This window comes from Notolabrus celidotus, chromosome 24, assembly GCF_009762535.1.
Source record: "Notolabrus celidotus isolate fNotCel1 chromosome 24, fNotCel1.pri, whole genome shotgun sequence".
Classification (NCBI taxonomy): domain Eukaryota; kingdom Metazoa; phylum Chordata; class Actinopteri; order Labriformes; family Labridae; genus Notolabrus; species Notolabrus celidotus.
The window spans coordinates 8663149-8672457 of record NC_048295.1 but is presented as its reverse complement, the minus strand read 5'-3'; the positions used below and the strand labels follow the sequence as shown (position 1 = coordinate 8672457).

Sequence of the window (9309 nt, the reverse complement as noted above, 5' to 3'; positions counted from 1 at the left end):
GACACATTCAACCCTGACAAAAGAGACTGAGAAGGGTGAGGACCAGCTGTGAACAAACTGGCAAAACATCAGTGCATCCCTATATACTAGACATATAGACTACTGTGTACTAGATCAAAATGCAGACTGACAGCAGCTGTTTGGCTGTTTACACTCAACATGAATCCCTTAGCGCTCAAAGCTTTGTTTATTGTATAATATTTGTTTGGTGGCACTGGCCCCTATTGTCCCCTCCCCAGAACCGCCACTGCTTCCCCAGTCAACCATGAGCTCTTTCTCTAAACAGTGGAAGACTCATTTGCAGTAGCATGCGTCCTTCTACTTGAAAACACTAACAAATGCTGAAGTAGGAGGCTCTCATTCCTCTGAAGCTCTACTTAATGATATTCTCCACTATAATGTGTGTTTGGATGTGATTTGTTCTTCGGTTTCTTTAATCTGAGGGAGTCTGGATAAACAAACCTTGAATTAAGTTAAATAACCAGCTCTGACTTTCCACTCGAGTGCTAGTTCTTGCAATGAACACTCCAAATTAACCAAATATAAACTTCTTTATAAATCAATGCATGAAGAGTTAATTCCTCCTCAAGGAGGACTAATTTCCCTCATTATCTGAATGAATCATTACACTCTACATCTGATGCCATTTTCAGACTTTCAAGCGTGCTCTCAAGGCCTTGTGTGCTTGCAAACACTCCTGCCAATAACACGCCGTGGTGCCAATTTCCAACATAAGGAGAACCTCCACAGAGTCAGACACTTGACCAACGAAGCACTTTCTCTCTTTAACAGCAAGAAATATTAACTTCATTTCAACAAGAAGCTCCATAGAGACCTGTGTGTTTCATTTCTGGCTGAGAAGGCGACTTTAAAAAGACAAAAAAGAGAGCACAAGATGTGTTACTTGGAGTCAGGGGTTTATGATTGCTGCTGTGACAAGCACTCTTCACTGCAGTGAGCATCCAGAGAAGGTCTCGTAAAGTTGGTTAATGCAGCAGTTTTCTGGAGACACACTGCATCAGTTTCCTCACAGAGAAACTACATTTTGAAGTTTTTGCCAGGTCTTAAAAATCTCCAAACTGCCCAGAAAGAAAAGAAAAGTTACTTCTTCTCAAGGTTGAATGAGCCATTCAGGAGGAAGAAGTAGATGCGGCACCATTATTGGGTAAATTTCATAGCACAGCTGATAAAGTGGAAGCTCTGGCTCCAGCAGGGAGATGACTTCTCTGCCTCCCCTACTGCTGCCAAGAAGCTCCAGGAGAGTCAGAGGGTGGTTAAGGAGCTGCACGCCTCGTCAGTCTGGATTAGCTCTCATCAGCACAGTAAGTACATCTAACGTCAGCCGCACTCGACATCTGTGTCGTTTAGCCTCCGACAGATCCACACAATGAACTACTGTTGTGACAATAATGTATAACACCACACCGGATCAGTGCTACCTCTCAGGCTCCATTTAGTGTTTTTTATAGTATCAACCACAGCTGCTGTCTTGTTTACTCAGCCCTGGGGGAGACGACTTCAGAAAACACCTTTCCAAGACTCCCTGGCCTAGGTTACAGTAGAGAGTTCATACTGTAATGTAAACCTGTGCTTATACTGCCCCCTGCTGCTCAGACTCTGCAAGTACCACCCAGAGCTCTGCATGTAGGGTCTCCTGAATCAATCCTATGTGCTTACTTTGAGCAGGTTTCATTTATTTACACTGGAAAAATAAAACAAATAAAGCTTATTAAAAATGGAAAACAAAATCTACACATATAATTATTTATGCAGCTAGTCGTGTCATTATTTTTATTGTTTAATCTCTTTAAATATTTATCTAGTCATGTATCTTGTTATTTTGTTGTCTTTGTTGCTATATTAATAATGATATGGCTGCAAAATAAACTCTTAGATGATGTACCCTGCAATCCTTATCAAAAATAAATAAAAAGTTTGACAGAAAAAAATGTGAATGGTGTCCAAGTTATGTTAATTACATGAACACTAACTCTCGGAATTAAAAGACAAGTTTGAGACAGTTTATTGTGGTTGATTTGACGCCCCCTGTGGACAAAGACGATATTTTGTGATTTGAATTATTTTTTATTTCATATATATTACTAAAAAGCATCAATGTTGCTCATAATAACATTTAAAAAATAAAAAATATCACGTTTTCTTTTTTTTTCTGAGATACGTGTAAAAGTGACCCTTGACCACCGCAGTCCTGCACTGTGATTGGTTCATTCTGTTGTTTCCGGAAGTGAACAAATAATCAACTTTAACACAAGTCTTCAGTTTCTATAAGGAATGTGTCAACTCAAGAAGAAAACAAGGTTTGTACGTTTTAGAATGAAAGAGCTTATTAACCTGTTTTCTGTTGTTATTGATAAGAAAGAGGAAGTAAGCAAGTTGCTAACTTAGTAATTAATATGCTAATGTGTTTTCCAAAGATGGACGAAGATGAGGAGGACAGCGAAGAAGATAAGGGCCTGTTTCAGCTTCTTAATGATGTAAGTCAACATTGGGAAGTACACTTATAAAGCTAACAAAGCTATTTCATCATATATTCATTATATGTGGGAACCTGTTGCCCAAGTTAGCTACTGCTAGCAGGCAGCTGAAAGCTAGCACATGTATATTGCTGTTTCCATTGTTTTTACAAAGTTTCTATGTGTTTATATATTTGTATTTGTTCGTGACACTGCTGCAGTCGTGTTTGGTAAGAGCTTGGACACTTCTTAAATCCACACATGCTTTTCTTGAGGACTTTAATATTGTTATGGATAGTTTGAAGCTGTTGACAGTTTGTTTTGTTTAGTAGAATGGCAAGGAGCGGGGTTATGCTTGCTTTTTACACTAGTTAATTAGAGTTTCAGTCACTTTTCCAGGTTAAATTCATATTATGTATCTGTTTTGATTGTGTTAGTTATTTAATATCACTAAAGTAGCTCCCCAAACAAGGATTTCTTGGCTCTAATGCCCTTTCTGAAATCATCAGATGTGTTCTGCTGCCCCCTCCTGGTTGAACGTGTGTACTGCAGGACGCTGAGCCATCACTGCTGGATGCTGCTTCAGGTTAGTGCAACACTTTTAGAACTTTGTGGGACAAAAGAAGGAAGTATTTTTGGTTATTATTTAACAACAGATGTCATCTAGATCTTAAGTTATACAAGTGTTATACAAGTGTCCTTTCAAAACACCAACAACTCTTGGCATTAGCAAGCCCACCCACAAACACACACACACCTCAGACTCCCCTTCTCCAGACAGCATCCCCAGTCTCAGTCTCAGACTAGCTGTCAGCTGCCTGTCCGGGATGCCAGTCCGTGCCTCAGCTTCTGTTTTTGGAACAGCTCATTCACTCACAGCCCCCCCCCCCCCCTCAGGCTCTCAGTGCTTATGAGTAGCCTGAAGGGGGGACTGTAACTCAGAGCTGCGCCGGATCCATCATACCATCAGATCTAATAATAGCAACTCTCACAGACTCTTAAATGTGTAGCGCGCCGTGCGTAATGGAGCCATTACTGTAAATCAAGACCTACTTCTGAATCGCCGGGAAATCCAGGGTGTCAGTGTATCAACAGATCTAATATTAGAGGATCTGACACGGAGCTGATGAGTATGTTTCCCACGGAAGAGGTGTCGCTTCAGCTTCTGGAGGGAGTTTGAGATTTTTCCAAAGCTTAAAGGCGAGTTTTCTCTTCCTATAGGATCAAAAGATATAACATTATGCTTTTGTATTTTAGAATAAAAGCATCTGTTTTCATTGTATTCCTGTTAACCTCATAACCTAAATCCACACGCACTAAAGTGAGCAGTAACCCACTAAACTACTCCGGATCCATCAGATTGAGGTTACCGGAGAAATCATGTCACCCCTGTATACATGTAATAACACTGGTTATTCACGTGACCAGCACCCACAGGAGGTCAAAGTTGACCTCACCTTGATATGTTGCGAATACCTCATCGCCCCCAGTGCGGAAATAATCGTCCAGTGACACTTACGCGTCCGCCGGGTGTCAGGTTTTACGCATGGCGTCCGCCAAACGGGACCACGCGGAGAGTCACCTCCTCCAAGCATCCTACTATTTCGAGGTGGGAATGCTCCGACACCCGTCCACCCTGCACCCCCCACCCTGCACACCTGCTCGGCTCCGTCTGTGACTGTCTGACAGTCCGGTCCTCCTCCTCCTCCTGTCCCCCGTCCCCCTCCAGTCTTCACCGGTGCTCGGTTCTTGTGCCCACGTCGTGCGCGCTGTCTGGGTCTGGATCTATACTCTTTGGATTTCTTTTGCTGGATTTAACCTATTTATTAAACCCCGCCCCGCCCCCCCCTAAGTGTAAGTTTTGACACCTATTGCCCTGTGATCAATGGCGGAGGGTGTTCGCCCCGAGGACTACTGCGATGAGCCAGTGGAGGACGAGTTTGGAGAAATCATCAAGTGTCGATCCGGTAGGAGATCAAAGCTGTCCTGATATGAGTGGATGTGTGTGAGGCTAGCAGTGTGTGTGTGTGTATCCAGAGTAAGACCATATGCTTGTGAGTGTAATATTAAACCCCCATCTGTCCACTGATGGAGAAATATCCTGTGAGGATGTTTGGTACCTGCAACAAAAGTGATAAAATGATCTCCAACTTTTCCATCAGACTATAAAAAGTTTCATGAAAACATCAGCTGAAACTTCCAAACTCAAACTCTGATCAGAAGTCCTCTCCCCTGTGTTTGTATGTGATGCCCCACTCTGTTTCATCCTCCTATGACACACTTTCTTTAGTATTTAGGGAATGTGAACGGCGCTAAGTGCAGTCTACTTTTAGGCTGCATAGTTGAATTACATGTGATAACAAGCGTGAATGTGACTGTGGCTAAGACACCTTGCAGCCTGTGTATGATATTGTCAGGTTAGGTGTGACAATTAGATCTACATTTCCCAAAAATACTCTGTGATCTTCTTGGAAGAAGGATGTCGGTACTTTGCAGGGTGTTACTGAATCCAAAAACAACTGAGGATGTTTTTCAACAGTCGTAGGTAATCAGAGGGGAGGAAGTGGAGATGAACATTATGAGACTTTAACAACAAAATTAAAAGTTTATAAACGTTTCATGAGTGCTTTAGTCATGCAGTTCAGCCTGTGAGGCAAAAACATCCAGACTTTGCTCCAAAAACACTACATTTCCCATGATGCAATCCAATAGTGTCTCCTCTTTAGAGTCTCTGTTTGCTTTAAAACTCCAAGCCATAAGCTTGTGAGTGATGCTGACTTTAAGTACATCTATGTAGTCAAGATGCTGATGTAGTCAATGATACTTTTCTAAAGACACCACGAAGTGGGTCTCATATTTAGGACAATAAGTCACCATATCTACACAGGCTTGGTTCTACAGTGTCGTCACACTCAGGGTGGGTAGCTTGTTGTTGTTCCACCCAAGGAAGAATGACAAATGTCCATCAACTGAATCAAAACTTCCACTTCAAGGCAAAAGTTTTTTGTTTGTTGTTTTTAAAGTTATGTTTTTGAGCATTTAGTCCTTTTAATGGATAGGACAGCTGAAGAGAGGAGATGTGGGGAGTGCAGGGTGGGGGAGGACATGCAGTAAATGATCCAGGCTGGAATCGAACCTGCGGCCTCTGCAATGAGGACTATAGCTTCTGTACATGGGGCACGCACACACGCCTCTGATCCGCCATCAGAGCTAGAAACAGGGATGTTGTGAGGGGACGACGGTGGCATTGTGTAGCATAGTACTGTGCGTTCGTGTGTGCATATCTAAATGTGTGTGTATGTGGAGCTCTTGCTGTGTGTGTTTACATCTTGTGATCCACAGCACTGTAACACAATGTGAAATCACCCTCTTAGAGCTACCATTCATTCAGTATATCCCTGAGCCAATAACTAGCTGTTAGATGATTAATTCAAAATGACAGACTTCTCTATTCTCTATTTTAAATGTAGGGTGGAGGTGGATTGAGGGCCTCAATCAGTGATCAAAATGACACCATGATGGAAGTTACGTGCCGACATTTGACTCCAGAGTCCTTCGCTGCGTTATCCAAACTGTTTTACAACCTCAGAGATAATTTCCCGTGAGAAATCTGGAAAGTAACTTTAGTCACTCCACTCCTCTGATCTTTGTCGTAAACCAGTCATCACAAAGGCATCCTAATTAAAAATGAAACTAGTACAGAAGCCGCCGCTCCCTGTGATAGGCTGATCTTGTTTTCTGATGCTATTCCTGTCTTGCGTTCCCTAGCCGCCACATAGCGTACATTTAATTCACTAAATCCCTCTCTCTAACCCCCTGAACCATCCTGGACTCGCTCAGAAGAGAGTCACTTAAGCCCAGATTTTACCTTCCTGCATTTCAAGTCAACAACATCTTGTAGAAGTAAATCAGGATTAAACGGCTCCCAACAAGTTCAACCCTGGGCTAAAAATGTTCAGGGTGAAAGTGTTGTTTGTGACCATGACAGGCTGACTTGGAGCCTGCAGAGGTATGATTTCCTGTTATAAGGCTTGTAAATAGTGGATGACCTGGAATGGTCCACTGGGCGAGGAGACACAGAGTCAAACAGACGGACTGAGACAGACAGATGGACATTAAGGTTGAGTTTCTCCCTCCTCAGGACCGGCGTTTCCTTCTTGTGTGTCTCTCAGAGTAAATAACTTTTTTCCTTGACTGACCTGCCCGACTAAATAAAGCTCTGATGAATAAATAAAGCACTTCTTTTTCTCTCTCTCTCTCTCCCATACTCTCTCCTGTCACTGTGTAAGTCTCTCGCCCACTCCCCCACGGTACAGCTGGTGGGTCATCTCATGCTGGAAATAGCGGTCAGCTGGCCTGATGGACGGCTGGTGTGTGGTGTCAGATAGCCCACTTTGGGAGGTTGCCAAGCCCCTGCCTCCTCTCTGTTTTCCTTCTCTTCACTCTCTCTCTGTTTTTACAACAATTGACACTCTCCCTTTTCTTCTTCATCTTTAAAAACACTCTCCTTACCTCTATCTCCTGTAATACCTGCACATCATACTTCCTTTAATTACATTCCTTTATGTCAGACGTGTGCCGAGCTGTCATGTGCCCTCTCTCTACTCATCTACCACCCAAGTTGTTTGTCACTGTATGAGCCGTTTGTCAGCAGCTAAATCCAGCTGTCTGACTCTGTGCTGTATGTATAGACACACTGGATATTTAACATACCATGTTCTGGGGGGGTGTTATGTCGCTGTGTATACTTAGGACAGGACTGAAACTTGAAATTAAATCACATTAAAGTAAAAAACAACTTTGTTATAGTGACATTTTCCTCCACTTGAGGTCTCATCTTCTTGGCCTTACTGATAGATTTCCCCAAATGTTTCCAGTCCTCAGATTCCCGCGCTCTGTCGGCTCTGAATTCATCAAGAAAGTGCTGACAGTGCTCATGAGGTTGCGACTTTTTCTGTTGCATGACTTCATTCTCCTCTGCACCTGTCCACCAGTTGTGCTCTGGAAGTTTTCTTGCAGTGTGTTGGCAACAGGACAGAAAAATACTGTCCATTTATTCTGCCCATGATTTATCACAACATGCATCTAGGTGCATTTGTGCAGCAGCAGGAGAGTCTGTGATCTCATGTAGATTGCTTTTAAAATCAACATTGACAACCTGTGTGTGTGTGTGTGTGTTGGTGTTGGTGTGTGTTTGCCTGTGCCTTGTTATCTCACACCCCTGAAGGTCTATATCCACCTTGCTGTTACCCATCCTTCCTTGCCTGAGCGCAGACCTCTGGTGCTAATCCTGATTGGAGCAGACAGGCAGGTAGATTTAGGCGTTGCTTTGGAAAGCAGCACCCTGAGGACCCCTGTGCTTTATGCAAAACAGGGTGCTACCTATACACAGAGTTCTCAGATACTACATCCAAACAACACAAATCCTCTCTTGACTTCTACTAATCTTTCACCTTTTACAAGATGTCACTGGTCTTCACTTTCCGTCTTCTGTCTGGTGTCACTTCACTGCCCTTGACTTTCTTTTTTTGGACTTGATGCCACTTTATTTCATTTGACTTTTTGTTCTTCCCTTTACTATCCTTTTTTTTTTACCAGGGTCACTTCACTTCTCTTTACTTCCATTATTTTGAAACCACTCGACTCAACTTTAATCTTTGACTTTTACTGCTTTCACTTCTTTTCACTTCTGTCTTTTGACTTTCTGCTTACCCATCTCTCTCAACTTTCCCTCTTCCGATATGACCGTTTTGCTTCTTTCTATTTATTTTCTTTACCCTCTTTTATTTTTCCACTCTTCACTTGTTACTTTTGCTCATTTCACATAAGTTTCCTCTCTTATCTTCCCCTCTCTGTGTCTCTTCATTTCTCTTCACTTCTTTCCTCTGTACTTTATGGTCTTAACTTCTTTATTCCACCTCTCTTTTTTCCCCTTACCTCAATCTTTCACTCTTACATTGCTATCATTTCTTCACCCTGTTTTTCTTTACATCTCTCCATCACACTCTTCTCCCGTCTCTGCTCTTTGCTTATTCATTTCTTCCTGTTTTGCCTGCTCATGCCTTCTGTGCACAACCCAGACACCATATTGTAGCCTCCTCCTCCTCCTCCTCCTCCTCCTCCTCTTCTTCTTTAACACATTCATTTTCATCACTGTTTATCTCTGCCGCACTTTTCATCTTGTTTTCCAGATTTCTCCCCCAAAGCCAAACGCAGCAGGGTTCCTTTTATCTTTCATTTTTTAATCTTCAGATGGTTATTTAGTTGTTTTATTTTTTTTATATCATTAGAAAACTCCTGTGAAGTCAGGCCAGTCTAAAAGCCCAAGGCAGATGCACACGCCATAGAGTTAAAGTCTAAATATACCGTGTATGTAAACACAAAGCTATCAATTAACACTCTGGGATTTAAGTTGTCCCTCAGTGCTGTTTTAAGAACAGCCAGTTCGTCTCTGCAGTTTTAACCTTATCTGTCAGCAGCACAGGGTGAGTTACTGATCTGGGGACAGCCAGAGAGTCTCAGGACGATTTAGTGGAACACCACTTGTTGCAAAACAATCAGCAGCACAGAATTCGGAGAAGAAAGGGATGACAAATTCAACTTATTTTACCCCTTGGAGGCAGATACTTAGCTGAAGACTAATACCTAACTAACCAATAATATAGTTGACCGTCTTAACTAGTACACAACTCATCTCTCCAAACACAAAACACACTCTGAGCTGGCAGACTAACAGCTGCCCACACTGTATCTGTCATTCTGAATCCATCTCAATGAAACCATGGAAAGGGAACAATGCTATGACAAATTTTACAAGCTTGACTGAAGAACGCCA

At 42.5% G+C, this 9309-nt stretch overlaps 1 protein-coding gene across 1 annotated transcript in view; it reads left to right on the top strand.

Annotated features, from left to right (window-relative positions):
- The first annotated feature begins 3021 nt into the window (after window positions 1-3021).
- Window positions 3022-9309, top strand: part of dmd (dystrophin) — a 234151-nt gene continuing 227863 nt past the window's right edge. Inside the window, exon 1 of the mRNA XM_034677504.1 lies at window positions 3022-3060. The gene's annotated coding sequence lies outside the window, so the exon portion shown is untranslated. The remainder of the gene's footprint in view (window positions 3061-9309) is intronic.